Genomic DNA, 16,860 nt, shown 5'->3' on the forward strand with positions numbered 1-16,860 from the left:
CCATGTACATACATGCTTTATTTCGACAATGGCAATTTTAAATTGATAACCTTTAAGTTTGTGTTCCGTTATAAAATTACATTCCATCGCGACGACGCTTGTATAAAATGCACAAGATTTCACTATATGCTTATCGAGATCAATCGCTCCCTATAATGGGGCAATATATATATATAGGGTCGCATACAATTGACCATGTTCAACGAGCTAAACTAGCGTGTTGTATCGCTGTACGTTTGTTGTCTACGGCTATTGGATGGCCCTATTTATTTCTTTTAGATGTTTTTGGGCGTGAGTGTAAGTCACGTCCAATGTTACTGAACACAATAGAGACATATTATTCGATCTAGTTTGTATTGATTAAACCTTATATTAATCCTGTAACTTATAATAATCACCTAAGGCACGCGCTTTATGACTCTTTGAGCGGTGAACTACGCCTTCAAATTAAGTCGTGAATATCATGGTTGTAAATTTAACATTTAATATATTTTTTGTACCAATTTTTTTGTGCAATTCCCTACCTTAGTTATGAAGTGTCCTCGAATTTTCTTCATGTTTCGTTTATTTCACATAGTTGAGCAAAGACAGAAAGATTGTTAACTTATGTCGTTGCAAATATAAAATCGTGCGTTTGCACTTCTGTGTGATTTTACATTCTGAAACAGTTTGAAACTCGAGAAAAGCAATTAAGATGCTGATATAAAGGTAAAACAACGATGAAATGACGGTGCTTTTACTTGATTACATACGTTTAAACCCTCAAATAAATTCACAACAAATAAAAAAAACTAAATGTACACTTACCATCGCCCAGTTAAATTTGAAAATTAAAATTAAGAAAGGTTTCAAACAATATTACATCCACTTAAATTAACTGTTCTCATGAGAAGGTCAATCAACACTTTTCATTCTATATGTTTTGAATATAGAAAAAAAAACAATAGAGAAATACGCTGTTTACAGTGGTACAAAGATATTGTGTTACAAAACATATCATTTTTGGTCTCTCAGGGATGTTCCAAAACCTGTAGGTTGTACTTAATTCTTCAACATTTTGACCGTATAATATGTAATTGTGTGTCCCGAGAGTTTTATGACGCCCTAGAAGTCCTCATACGGTGTGGTATCTCATTATCGCCAGTGTCGTCTTTGCATTGTATCGGTTTGTTTTTGCGTTAATTAATTTATTCATTAAAATATAAATTGTATTACGTAATTAATTTGTAGTAATATGCGTTATGCATTAAAATGCTAACGCACATTTTATACCTTGCATTATTACTTCTTCCTCAACTTATGGACGATGCTCTGAAATGTGCTTTAATGGTTCTTTCTTCTGCAATGAAGTCATCTTTTTACCTAAACTTGTATTTATTTCATTGCATCATGCTTCAGAATGGTATTATTAATACCAATTAGATCTATGCTGTGATCATTATAAAACAGATGCAATACTGTTGTATTCAATGTGTATTTACACATTGGTAATGATAATTTAAAATTGACTGTTTTTATGAGGAATTCTGGGGTAGGTGTAATATGAGGTTAGACTTCAAAGCTGTTTAATTGGTCAAACAGAATACCGGCGTTGAACGAGAATTTCTTCCCTGATAATGTTTCAAGACTTTCATTTTCCTACATTTTCGACTCTCAGCCTTTTGGGCGAACTATGTGTGGTGGGCAGCAAACAGGCCAGGAATCATTCAATAGTTTCAGCATTTGAATTTCATTTTGCATTCCAGCTCCTTTTTCTTCAGCAAATGGACGTACAGCCACACATTTCCGACCTCTCCGAACGCAGCCCACTTAACACAGTATTCGGTGTAACGATTGTGTTTTTTACTTGCTATTGATCACCAAAAATAACTATAATGTCTCGAAAAAATTAACGTTTTGAATGTTACCTTGTTATCATATTAATAAAGAACATAACTAGCTGTACGTGCTAATATAAGTCCTAATATAAATCAAAACTTGTCATCTCCTGTTCCTAAGGTGGTAAAATATGCATCGTATTACATGTCAGACCAGTTCAAGTTCATATAATGAACAAACTTATGCAAAAGCAAAAAGCTTAAGACAAATACAAGCCCTATGAATTTTAAAGTTATTATTAAAATTCCAAATAACTTGTTGAAATACCAATTTGCTTACGTCATTTCAGAACCATTGAACTTTAAAATTAGTTACAGGACATTAGGGAAAACGGCTATCTTCAAATAACAGCCATGATTGACTTGCTTGTTCCAAGATCGAGTCTGTTATAATCAAAATTAATCAAAAATAGTTGTGTGACAAAATCCCATAGCTATGCATGACAAACATAAATAGCATGTTGATATCCTAATACATTCTTATCCTAAGTTAATGCATTTGGTGATTTATTATGAATGTTATGATATAGAGAAAACTATGTTAGTGTGATTTTGTACAGTTTATCCGACGAGTTGAAGAACGGTTTGCATGGCGAGACTTCGCGAGCCGTGTAAGCCTTTTGTGAGACGAGTCGGATAAATTCAAGTCCACAATCACACTAACATAGTTTTCTATTAATCCTACCATATTTGTATTTATTTTATTTGTTCCTGATGCAATCCAAATATAAGTATTTAATTGCTAAAACCAATAGCAAACCAGATTTAATTACCTTAATCTTACCTTGCGTAGTAATATTAAAATTGTTATTTTTTCCGTTTACTCCACTCGAAATAGTCCTTCAAAATTCCGTGCAAAAGCAAGACAAAATACCGCTATATGCCTGAATTCAAATTTAATTAGCCTTAAAAATGTTACTCACTCAAATAGAACACAGACAGTTTTGTTCAAACTAAAAATTTTGTTTCACCACTGATGTATACCAAAAACAAAAATGGCTGCCATTTTTAACCTTCACAATGTTTACCCCTACGTCAAGAATGATTCAACATTTATCCCCGCCGATATTATTAATTTTAGTCCATAGACAACTCTTTTTACACACTTTTTACACACTTTTTACTACCTGGCATACAAAGTCAAATATCTACTGGTTCTTGTTCAACTCACCTAAATTGTGTAAACATATATTTTATTTTCGTCAACGTCAAGTTTTGTTTGCATCCATAAAGAGTCAAAATTCTGCACACAACATAAAATATACATTCCTTCATCGCCATCCATATTTTCCATTTCCAAGCACTTGGTGTAAGCAGTCAATTCTTTGTGCATAGACATTCTTTGATCAACTTACAAAGGAACGACTTATTCAACAAATAAATTACCCTTTTAATTTAACATCGATTGCCTTCGAAAAGTTAGAGAACAATTCACTGACACTTTTATTAACCCGTCAATTGTTCAACATAATATCGCGTTATTCGAGTACATGCGATATTTTAAAGAAATCAAAAATGCAGTCTCACCGGTTCATTCGAGTAATATATTCCAACACTGTTATTCAGATTTTATTATATACCTGTTGAATGCTTTTAACAAAATACAGGTTGTATCAATCGTTGAAATAAAAAATCCCGTATTACGCTACTCGCTGTTTCCAATTCCGTATTACCATACTACTATTTTTAGAAGCCGGACTACTTTTTTGAACCATTTAATGACGTCACATTATGCGCACCGAATATAGGAAACCCCCCTTGTTAAATCTTCGACCCATTTAATGACGTCACACTACGCGTAGCGAAAATAGGAAAGCCCCCTGTGTAGTATTATTAGATACGTCGTCTGCAGTGTGACCAGAGAGTAAATATGGCCGAATTTTCGACCATGGACATAGCGGAATGGTCATCGATCGGTTTATTTGACTTAATTGACGATAGTTTTTTTGAAAATGAACTATTTGAAACGGCTGTTCATAATTCTGGAGAGAATGAAAATGTCAGTAGCACTGAAAATACTGAAACAAGTGCAGTGTCCACTCTTTTAGAAGCAGGTGTCCAGCTGCCCAATGAAAGTAAGTCTGATCTGCATCAAAATATAGATTTAAGTTCACAAGACCAAAGAAATCAAATGGCACAGATGAATTTAAATAGTCATGCTCAAGGTGAAACACGTAAACAACCAACATTTGTACATGTAACAGAAGATGAAAAGACAAATTTTGTTCAAAGTATGAAAAATGTGAACACTAGCCGCAAAACTGAATTATGTATGCGCCATTTCCAACGCTGGTTATCAGAACCACCACGCAATGAAACAAGATCTGTCTGTGACATCATGACCACTGAACTTGACAACTACATAGGTTCATTCCTCCTGTCCATTCGTAAAGCCGACGGGTCTGAGTATGAGCCTGACACACTCACAAGCTACCATCGAGGCATTGACCGGTTTGTAAAAGAAATTCATATTTATACACCAAAAACATAGTAGAATAAAGTGCTCAGTGTATAAACAATCAACATTGAATCGAAATGGTATTTCAGTGATGATCATGCAATGTTGTTGTAGTACTGTATTACTCACTGCTGTAGAGATAGTTTTAACCTATATATTTAAGCTTGAGTCCATCGAAAGCCTAAGGCTTATATAAACACTCTCGAGTCCATTTTCTGGGCTTAGAACCATTACTTTGTGTCTTTGTGAGAGATCTTAAGAACGCTTGCACGATGGTGATCAAACCCATCACCTCCCAGTGGCTAGACGGACACCCTATCCATAAAACATTAAAACATGTCGACCTTGCTGTTGAGTTAATTTACTACATCCAACATAAAGTGATTCAATTAAAATATTTAAACAGCATGAAATGTTATAGCTGTGTAATTATGCTTTATAGTTGTTACGTTAACCTGATTGGTTATTGCACACATCTATGAAAATAAAATTTAATTAAGTGGCAAATAAATGTATAAAAGTTATTTAACAAAACAATATGTAAATTGAATATTAACCGCACAATGATATTAACGGTTTAAAAAAATAATATCTCGAACAAAATGTAAATAATGCCCATAATTTTCAAATTATATCCAGTTAAAAAAAATCAAATAATTCTGTACATGGGTCAAGTTTAAAAAATAAAAGAATGAAAATCAATTGTTTAAATGTGATTTTTTCCAGATATTTAAGGGAAAATAAATATTCCCATTTTGGATGACAGAGAGTTTGAAACTTCTCGAAAGGTTTTGGCTTCCAAAAGAAAGGAACTGAAGCAAAAAGGAAAAGGAAACAGGCCCCATGCTGCTGAAGCCATTACCTCTGAAGAAAGAGGGATTTTAAAACAAAAAGCAGTAATTGGACTTCAAAGCCCAAGACAGCTGTTGAATCAAGTATGGCTAAATAATTCAACATTGTTCGGCATTCGTGGTGGAACCGAAAGTCACAACCTAAGATGGGGCGACATCAAACTGAAAAAAACTGATCAAGGAAGAGAATACCTTGAATACAATGAACGGTTGACCAAAACACGTACATCGGAAACCAAGTCGGATCAAAGGGCCTTTCCACCTAAGCAGTTTGCTCATACCAACAAAGATTCATGCCCTGTTGAAGCGTACAAGGAGTTTGCTCATCACAGACCGAAAGAAGCTCTGCGTGATGATGCCCCTTTCTACTTGTGTATTAACTATAGTCGACATGATGGGTCCAACAAGTGGTATAAATGTCAGCCCATGGGTGAAAACTCCTTGAGGTCAATAATGAGAACGATGGCCGAGAGGGGCGATCTCACATGTCGGAAGACAAATCACAGCGCCCGAAAAACAACCTGTACGACTCTCTTGCATAATGGGGTTGCTCCAACAACAATTCAACAGCTAACTGGGCACAAAAATGTGCAAAGTGTTAACAATTACGCAAAGGCTTCTCTCGAAATGCAAGCAGCCATGTCCGACATATTATCAGAAAATCCTGACCAACAACAAATTATGCAACTTAACCCTAGGCCTACCTATGGTTCTGTCATCCCGGCATCGGTGCGAAACACATCTATGTCAAGCAGCAACAAAAACACATCCAACGCCGCCATTGATGATTCCCACGATAACACAAATCTCCAAGGTGCACAATTATTCCGGTGTAACGTAACCATCAACAACTACTATGCACACTCTCCATCGAAGAAACGCAAGAGAATATGCATAGTAGAAAGTGACAGCGATTAACTGTTGGTGAATTATAAATCCAGCTGGTAAATCCAACAACATGTGCTTTGAACACGCGAAGATTAAAACCTGTGTGTCCCCTGTTCAAATGTGTACACGTTAGACTAATTTGCATAAACTGTATTCATGCGCGTGTTATATAAACTACGGCGTTCCGTTTGTATCATTGTGTTGTATGTTTTGTTAAAGCAAAAAATACAATTGTTAACTGTTTTCGTTAGTTGCTGTATATAATAAATGGAATATTACGCTAGTCAATTGTTCCAAGAGTTTGTATTCAGTCTCGTGGCTTGTGCTATTTCGCATCACACTCGAGGCTCCGCCTCTCGTGTGATACGTCATCACACAAGCCACTCGACTGAATACAAACTCTTGGAACAATTGACTAGCGTAATATTCCGTATGTATTTTAATCATTCATAGTAAATACACACAATAGGTATATTTAAAACGAGTGCATACATTAGCGTCCTTGATCTGAATGACGCAATTAAGTGATTTCCTCTTATGTATAGTACAATAAGGTCTTTTCTAGTAGTTTACCAATCAAGCTTTTAAGCTTAGCGGTCAGAATGTCTGGTTACTACTCGAAAAACTCTAGTTCAATTCCCTGTTGATTCGAAGATTTTTTTATCTTAAGGTGAATGAATTTAAAAAAAACAACTGCATACGGCTTTTTTTCATATACGGTATATTGATGTGAAAATAAAAATTCAATTTATGTATAAATCCAAATTTAAGAACAAATGTTTGAGGGGTGAAAGGCAAACAAAAGGAGTCCAATAGTAGGTGATGACTTAAGCAAGGTGTTGAATAAACTTTATCTTAATTCGACGGTTCGTAATTCATTATATAAAATCATTAAGCTGTAAGATAAAGGAATAATCACTGACAGTGGATTGTTTTGTGCAATACGAACGTTTTCGGTAAAATACAGGGCGCCAATAACAGTAAGCATAGAGTAATTTCTCCAAATAAAAGGTTGAATAGTATAGAAAAACAGACATCAATTTTTTAACCGATAAAAATTGAAAGGGGAATGAAAATTGCTTGCGTTCTCGAAACAAGAGAAGAACATGCATTATTGTGTATTTATCTATATGATGCCATTTAAATCTGAACTAAACAATTCGCGCAGAACAACTTTTGCACTGTAACAGCAGCAACTACTTATGCAAAAGTCGCAATTCAGAAGCCGATTTTTATATCCCGTTTAAATGTTGGAAGAGAAAATAAATAAAATTAAAAAGAAATCTAAACAAACGAGACACATTTTACGTGAAATAAATATTTCACAGTTTTTTATAAATAATAATATATAAAATATAAATGACAATCACTAGAATTTAAAGACAACACAAATGAGGAAAATCACTTGATTGACCTGATAAGGCATCACACTTATTAATTTAATCATATTAATATAAGTGGTAAAATCAATTTTACGAAAGACGGTATGAAGGTGACATGAAACCCAAGTGAATGCACAAAGTGTAATTTTTGTGAGAATCGCGCCTACTAATGTGACATTAAATCGTAGCTGACGTAAAGCTTGATATGTCGGACATGTGACGCGAATATTGAATCTATATACTAATTGTCTAAACACAAATATATCAAATATAATGCTTATGGTGGCGTCAGTTGTGCATCTTTGGTGAACCACAGTATAAGTAGAAATTGGAATACCACTGCATTATTATTACTACTTCTACTCACTACAGTTCTTCTACATTTACAGCACTTCTTGTGCTACTATTACCACTACTACTACTACTACTACTACTACTATTACTACTTCTGACACTTTTTCTACTACTACCACCATCACTACTACTACTACTACTACTACTACTACTACTACTACTACTACTACTACTACTACTACTACTACAACTACTACTACTACTACTACTACTACTACTACTACTACTACTACTACTACTACTACTACTACTACTACTATTTCTTTTACTACTCTACTACTTATAATACTTCTTCTACCTCAACTACCACTTCAAGTAATACTACTACTATTACCACTTACAGCTACTACTACTTATTCTAATACTACTTCTACTACTATTACTACTTCTACTTCTACTACTACTACTACTACTACTACTACTACTACTACTACTACTACTACTACTACTACTACTACTACTACTACTACTACTACTTCTACTACTACCACTACTACTACTTCTACTACTACGCAATAAAACACAAGTTGTCCGTGTATAACAGCCATGTGCGTGCTCAACAGCAATCGTCAAAACCAATCGAAACTCAACTTTACCTTGAAAAAACGCCATTAGCAATAGATGTATCCATTTTTTGCCAGTTTCAATGCGTCCCATGAGCAACTGGTACTTAAACAGTGATAATTAGTGTGAAAACAGTTATATTATTGTTAGTCCGTGTACAACAGCAATTGACGGTTCAGGAAATCGCAAAATATTCCATGAGTAATCTCCACACTCAGACCAACCAGAGGGAAACGGTTGATGCTCGATGAAACCGAGTCCGGCTGGTCATATGATTGGCGTCATCCGATTAAAAACAAGTAAGTAATAAGGAAGATGTACCTGTTTAAAACACTCAAATTTTCCATCTTATCGAGGCATCGGCGGCCATGTTTTCTCAATTCTGACCACGTGATTCCCCGCATTGTACTACTACTACTACTACTACTACTACTACTACTACTACTACAACTACTAATGCTGCTGCTGCTGCTGCTGCTGCTTCTGCTGCTACTTCTGCTACTACTACTACTACTACTGCTACTACTACTACTACTACTACTACTACTACTACTACTACTACTACTACTACTACTACTACTACTACTACTACTACTACTTATACTACTAACTACTTAAATACTAAGCGTATAAAGGCTATACAAGTACAAGTCACGACTCTGAAATATGAACCCAATGACTTCTTAAAACTACGTTGATATTTCTTTAATTAATGTTTAATAGATATTTGTTGTTGGTGTTTGCTCAGAAAGGTAATAAATAAGTTAAGTATATTAGACCGATATGATACTCAGTTCATGAATCTGTAATTTATCATAGTGTGACTTTGACAGCACCTGCCCCGGAACGCATAATTATCTTGATCCTGTGTCACATATATTCGCATGCGTGAATGATCCCAGATATTTTTCAGTGATCACATGGTTTTATATGATCGACGAGAATCAAAACATACCGTGATATTTAATGTTAGTTATATCATTCATCATCGGTTGTCAAACCTCTTGTATCAGCTATGTTTAATTTAGATATGTTGATACAATAATTTGACAAATAAAGCTTCTTGATTAAAAGAAACCCCAGTGTTGCTTCAGTGGTAAATGATTCTTGATTTGACTTCCGACGTTTACATCGAACGCGACCTCTCTTTTACATCGTTTGCATCACTTCGATTTGTACAATGATAATGTGTAACACTGATTTTCGAAAGTAGCACGTCTTTGTATTTTTTGGACTATTGGCTCTGGGATGCCACATCATTTATGAAACACTTATTATCTCACGAGAGTAAAAAGCACCCACGTTAATTATGAAAGCACATCGATATTCAATATGTTTATTTTTATGTTATGAAATTGCAAAAGAGTAAACTCGGCTTAGAGCCTGTTAGCGTTCTTTCAGTTATCACATCTCCACACACGCGTTTATAACAGCCTTTGCAAAAAGGTCAAGTTAAATGGCAACCTACATTTTTGTCTGAAATTTGCAAAACTTACTTAAACGCAGCTGCGCAGGTTGATTTATTACCACAGTTGGAATAATGCACTATGACGTCCTGTGGTAAGAAGAATAAGCCATGCCTGATATATTGTTTTTTATAAGACCATATGAGGGAAAGTTTCCAACACCGTTCAGTAGAAGAACGTCCTATTTAAATGGAGACCGCAGAGACCATAGTTATACACTTGAAACGAAAATGATCCGGTAGAAAATGCAATTGAAGCGTTTTGGTATAATTGCACGACGGAAGCTAAGAGTTTCCATCAACCGGTTTTTTCTACAGAAAGTTAAAAAGTATGCAACCCGTCTACATCCACCGCACGGAAATTTTAATTCACATGTCTGGATTTAACCTTTAATAACAATATTAATACAATTAACCTAAAAAAAATCTGACATATTTTCTCAGAAAAACTTGACGGAATGACTATTGAAAATGCCATGCCAGTTCTTAAGAAACCGTTTTTCAATATTTTTCTTTAATACCCCGCCAAACTATTAATTAGGAGAAGAATGATCAAATAAAATGAAAATGTCATACAATCGACCTTTCATATTCCTGATATCGAGGTCTGTTTGAATCGCATTTCACTATTTAACGATTTGATAACGAAATATGACCATGTTGAATAAAACATTGCTCCTTCTTTTGGTAAACATAATTTAATGGTATTGACTATTTCAATATAGCTGATTAAAACGAGTAATGGTTACATTTAAACAGAAGCGGATGCTGACTTAATTGCTTATTGTCAAGTTACTTCCAGGAAGGTCTGCGGTCGCCAAAGCAGGCCTTATGTGAGAATTACCTTTGCGAAGGATTTCTACACATTTGACAGGAAAATTCACTTGAACGTGAATTATTAATATTATGCGTTTGTAAAAAAAAGTCACAGCATCGAATTTCGATATTTTTTTAATTTAACCGAAGTTTAGAAACCAATATTGCTATATAAAGTTGAAAGTCCTGGCACTGTATACATCCGTTATTCGTCGAGAAAAAAATATGGAAATGCAATTCACCATGCTCTATCCTTGAATGAGCTTTTGTGAGGTAAGACATATTTTGCATTAATCTACTTGAAAAGCAACGACACATGTGCTAAAAACAACTTTACAACACCAAACCAATTTATAATCATTAACATATAATAGTCACCAAACCTGTGTAAAAAATAACAAAATATTGTTTTTGTATAAAATAAACGGTATAGTACTCCTAAGGCATACAATTTTTATCTATTATAATGTATTATACTGATATACATATATTTCCAGCAATCGCTCCAGAAGACAGTGTCATTTATTTAATGTGTCACTTATCGTGTTATATGCTCGAGCGAGATTGATACTCATACGCGTTGAAGACTTTAAGACTTAATCTCAGCTCTTCCAGGAGACAGTTATAAATTAAATTAATCCCGGAAATGAATATTTACCATTTAAGTGAATGTTAAATGCGTGTTTTTCAGTCATCATATTATGCCATCTTCCCTGCACATAGGTTGATACAAGTATTAACGTACATTAAAGCTCCTTAAAGTATTGCAATTCCAGTTTTTTCTCAAGTATTAAATCAGCTTTTTTACTTGAGAAGATGTTTTCTTCTTACGCACCTAATTTGATAGCAATCATTGTATTATATCAGTCTCGAAATACTTATATACTTTAATAAAAGAAAATCACGACGATGGTAAGTTTCATTTCATTATCTTTCGGACTCATTGTCACTTATAAAATTGAAAATAACAAGACTAGCTATTTACTTGGCTTAACAGTAACGAGTGTTATGAATAACAAAACTAAACAATTTAGTACTGTCGAGATTTTAAAATAAATAACAAAACAACACCAGGACACATTATTTTTAGAAGCCACTTGTCATTAAGAATGTTTATTTCTAAGCGTTTCTCTCTCATAATATTTAATAACACTATTTTCTTGAATAAAATTAAGACGGTCAATAATAAATAACAACTTACATATGTGAACAGTGCATGCAGTATATGTACTTGAACATTAAAAACTTAACGTGTATTTGTTCTGTGTACAGCAATGGCCCTTAAACAGGTCATGTTTTAGCTCCAATATCTTTTGCTCAACCGATACGCTATAAGTACAGCTTTGACATATGTCATTATACACTTGGTATCTATTTGTCAACAAACGTTTAGCATGCCCTCGTATGGTAAGTTCCGATTAAGATTTGCTTGCTTGTTCATGCATTAAAATATTCTTTTAAATTAAATTATTTATATAATGTTGATTTATGTACTATGCATATACAAAAAAAAGCTTTTTTTTACCGGGCATGTTCTATCTCTACAGCAGCCATGTAGCCATATTGTTAACCTGATTATTGTCTTATTGTTTGTAAAATGCATATCAGGTCCATTCACACGTCTACACGAATCATGCGATAACAATTGACTCATTTCATTGTTAAAAACCAGTTCATTTTATGGTCGCACTCACACACATATTCGTTTAAGTCTTTCATCAGACATTATTGGGTTAGTTTTATTTAAAAAGACAAATTGTTATTGTCGGAAGGTAAATACTTTTTCATAAAGATTGATCGGAAAATATACAGACCAAAGCTGATCGTTAATGAATTGCTAGGCAATGCACCTACATGTTTAATTTCGAAAATGTCAACTTTAAATTAGTAACTTATAAGCAAGTTTGTTTTTCTTTATAAAAGTACACCTATTCCATCACGAAGAAGCTTGTATAAAAGGAACATTATTTCACTATGTCCTTATGAAGAGAAAATGCTCCCTATAATGGGACAATAAATATCGGGGCACAGTAAATTGGCCATGTTCAATAGGCTAGACTCGCGTGTTGTATCGCTGTAACGTTTATTGTCTACGGTGATTGGATGGCTCCATTTATTTCTTGTAGATGTTTTTGGATGTCAGTGTAAATCACTTTCAATGTTACTGAACAGCATAGAGATCTATCATTCGATCTAGTTTGTGTTGATCAAACCTTATATTAATCTTGTTACTTATTATAATCAAGTAAGACATGCGCTTTTTGACCCTATTATCGGTGAACTACGCCTTCGAATTGACTCGTGAATATCATGGTTGTAAATTTAACATTAAAAATATATATAATATTTTTTTGATCAATTTCATATCTTAGTTATGAAGTGTACTAAATAAATTGTAATTGTTTATATTACATAGTTGAGCAAACACATGTTTAAATGTTTACCTCATACCGTTGCAACTATAAATAGTGCGTTTGCATTTCTGTATGATTTTACATTTTGAGACATTTTGAAACTCAAGATACAACAATTATGAGGGTGATATTAAGGTAAAAAACACGATGAAATGTCAGTGCTTTAACTTGATTTCATGCCATTTAACCTTCAAATAAATTTACAATAAACAGTTAACAACGTATACGCTTTCCATCGGCAGGATTAATTTAAAAATTGAAATTGAATATGTTAAAACATAATTTCGCTCACTTAATATAAAATATAACTGTTGTCTTGAGAAGGTCAATCTACTCTTTATAATGAAATAATTTGCGATTCCGTGAACAATATTTTTAACATTGAAAAGGAGACAATCGAGTAAAGCTCTGTTTTGAGTGGTGCGAAGATATTGTGTTAAAAACGATCATTTTTGGTCTCTTATGGATGTTCCAACATCGATAAGTTCTACTCAACTCTTCAACATTTTGCCTAATAATATGTAATCATGTGTCCCGAGAGTTTTGTAACGCCCTAGAAATGCTCATACGGCTTGGTACATATGTATCCCCATATCGTAATTTTCGACTTTGTGTTTTTGTGTATTTGGTATTTGTCGTCGAAAATTACTATTATGTCTCGATACAATTCGCGTGTTGAATGTTACCTTGGTATCATATTTATAAAGAATATAACTTTTTTCACTTTTGTGTAAAAGCCATCATCAAAAACATGTTGTTTTCATATAGATAATAATTAATAATTCACTGCTGGTATAACAAGAGCGCCTTAAACAATGCCAATATAAATCAAGAACTTATCTTCTGATGTTCATAACGGGATCAAATATATGCATCGTAATAGATGCCAGACCAAGTTATGTTCATAAAATGAACATATTTATGCAAAAGCAACATACTTAGAAAAAATGTGACACATGTTTTCTATATCTTATTATTAAGACAAACTTAAGTTTCTTGCATTCTAAAGTAATTATTCAAATTCCAAATAGCTTGTTGAAATACCCATTCGCGTAGGTAATTTCAGAACCAATGAACACGCTGCTACATAATATCAATTTGTTATATGATCATATCCATGTATGCATTGTATGTTTTATATTGAATTAAAAAAAAACACTAACTTTAAAATTATGTTCTGGACATGCGGGACAACAGCTGTCTACAAATAACAGCAATGATTGACTGAGATCGAGTCTGTTATACTCAAACTTAATCTGAAAGAGTTTCGATATCACATCCCATAGGCATACATATATAACATGTTTATATCTTAGTGCATTCTTTTTCTAAGTTAATGCATTTGTTTATTTATTATGAACGCTATGATATAGAGAATATTATGTTAGTGTGATTTTTATACTTGAATGTATCCGACGAGTTGTAGAAAGGTTTACATGGCGAGACTGGGCGAGCCGTGTAAGACTTTCTGAGACGAGTCGGATAAAGTTAAGTTCACTAACATTGTATTCTAATTATCCTACACTTTTTTTATTGTATTTGTTTATAACGCAATCACAATAGTAGTCTTTAATTACTGAAAACAAAAGCAAAAAGTACTAAATTAACTGAAACTTACCTTGCGTATTAATATTTAAATAGTGATTTCTCAAGTTTACTTCACTCGAAATAGTCCTTAAGAATTCCGCGCAAAATCACAGTATCAAGACAAAATATCGCTATATGCCTCGATTCAAGATTAATAAGCATTCCAAATATTACACACTCAAAAAGAACACACAGATTTATTTTCAAACTAAAATAATAATTTCACCACTGCAAAATACCGAAAACAAAAATTGTTTCCATGTTTAACGTACACAATGTTTACCCATACGTAAAGCATAATTCAGAATTTATCCCCGCCGATATTGTTAATTTAAGACCATAAACAACTCTTTTTTTATTTCTTTTCTGCACACAACATTAAATATACATTCGTTCGTTGTCATCCATCTTTTCCATTTCAAAGAACTTGGTGTTATCCGGCAATTTCTTTGTTGATAGAAATTCTTTGATCGACTTACAAAGGAACGACTTATTAATCAAAGAAATTACTCTTTTACCTCAACATCGATTTTCTTCGAAAAGTTAAAGAACAATTCACTGACACTTTTGTTAAGACGTGAATTGTTTAACAAAACATCGCGTTAATTGAGTATATTCGATATGTAAAAAGAATCGAAGACGCAGCTTTACCGGTTTCATATCTGTAAATTGAAAATGACTGCAGACATTAGCGTCATTGACCTGAATGACGCAATTAAGGGATTTCGTCACCTGTGTCGTAAACAATGTATTTTCTTACAGTTTAGCAAGCATGCAAGCTATTAAGCGTCGCGGTCAGAGTGTCTGGTTACAACGCAGGAAACCATAGTTCAATTCCCCGTTGCTTCATAGATGATTTTTATCTTAAGCTAAATACATTTGAAAGAAACACTGCATTGGATTTATAACGTACGGCTTGTTTGATATACGGTATATTGATTTGAAAAGTAAACATTTAATCCATGTATAGATTCAAATTTAAGGACAACGTACGAGGGTTGAAAGGCAAACAAAAGTAGTCCCATAGCAGGTGTCTACTAATGCAAAGTGTTGAATAAACTGTATCGTTATTCAAGGGATATGTATTGTATTATATTATATGAAATCATTTAGTTGTAGGATAAATGAAAAATCACTGAATTGCATACATTTTTATAGTGTGTAAATTGTTAACAAAACCGCGTATTTATGATTCCATACACTAAGCATTAATTATACATCTGTTGTTAAGATTAAATCATTTATCACCAAACCACTGTCGATGACCCTTAGCATACCGTTGGCTTTAAGGCAGTACGAAAGGGGAAAAAGTAGAGCTATAGAACTATTATTTGCTCTTTTGAAGAAGCCATGAAAAGGGAGTTAGATTTCATGTATTGGCAATTATTTGCCAAACCAATATTTCTTGTATTATACTGTAGAAGTTACTGATGATCACATGGTTAACATTTGTTATAGTATGCAACCATTGCTTGAAAATCATGTACGGTGTGGAGTGAGATGCCCTCGCCCCTCACACACCTATGTACGAGGATAATTAATATATATCAAACGGAATACAACAAAAAACAGAATGGGGAAAACAGGTCAAATGTCTTAAGCCATTGTTCAGTATAGTATTGAAGTCCTATGAAGTTTTTCTTTCGAGCTAATTACACGATCGATAAGAAATAATACGAAAAAATATTTTGTAACAATCAGTGTTCCATATAGCAATAGCCACAATTTGAACGCTAGATGTGTTATGGTGACACATATTTATTGAGATACAACATGCTCGTTTTTATATTTGTATGGCAAAATATATTCCGTTTTAATTTAATTTCGACAATGTATTGAAATGAAACATGAACACCTACTTGGTACATGAATATGTGTTGCGTATATTGTCCCACAAAAAAGAATAAAAGAGCATTTTGTATCGTGTTAAATCTGTGTTACCAGACCACATCTAGTGTCGAAATTTCGGCTTTGGCTATAAGGAACATTGAGTTTTTATGTTTTAACTTTATGTTTTGTAAATATCGTACGAAATATTCGTTTATTTTGAGTGTGTATGGGCTTTAAGTAACCACAGTTCCACCAGGTCGCAGGTTCATAGATATGACGTCTCAAGATTGACATCACCGATAAAAACACACACTCTTTTATAACACTCGAAGCAAAATGTCAAGTTTGAAGACCAATTGTAGTTATTTTGAAAT

This window comes from Dreissena polymorpha, chromosome 8 (assembly GCF_020536995.1).
Source record: "Dreissena polymorpha isolate Duluth1 chromosome 8, UMN_Dpol_1.0, whole genome shotgun sequence".
NCBI lineage: Eukaryota > Metazoa > Mollusca > Bivalvia > Myida > Dreissenidae > Dreissena > Dreissena polymorpha.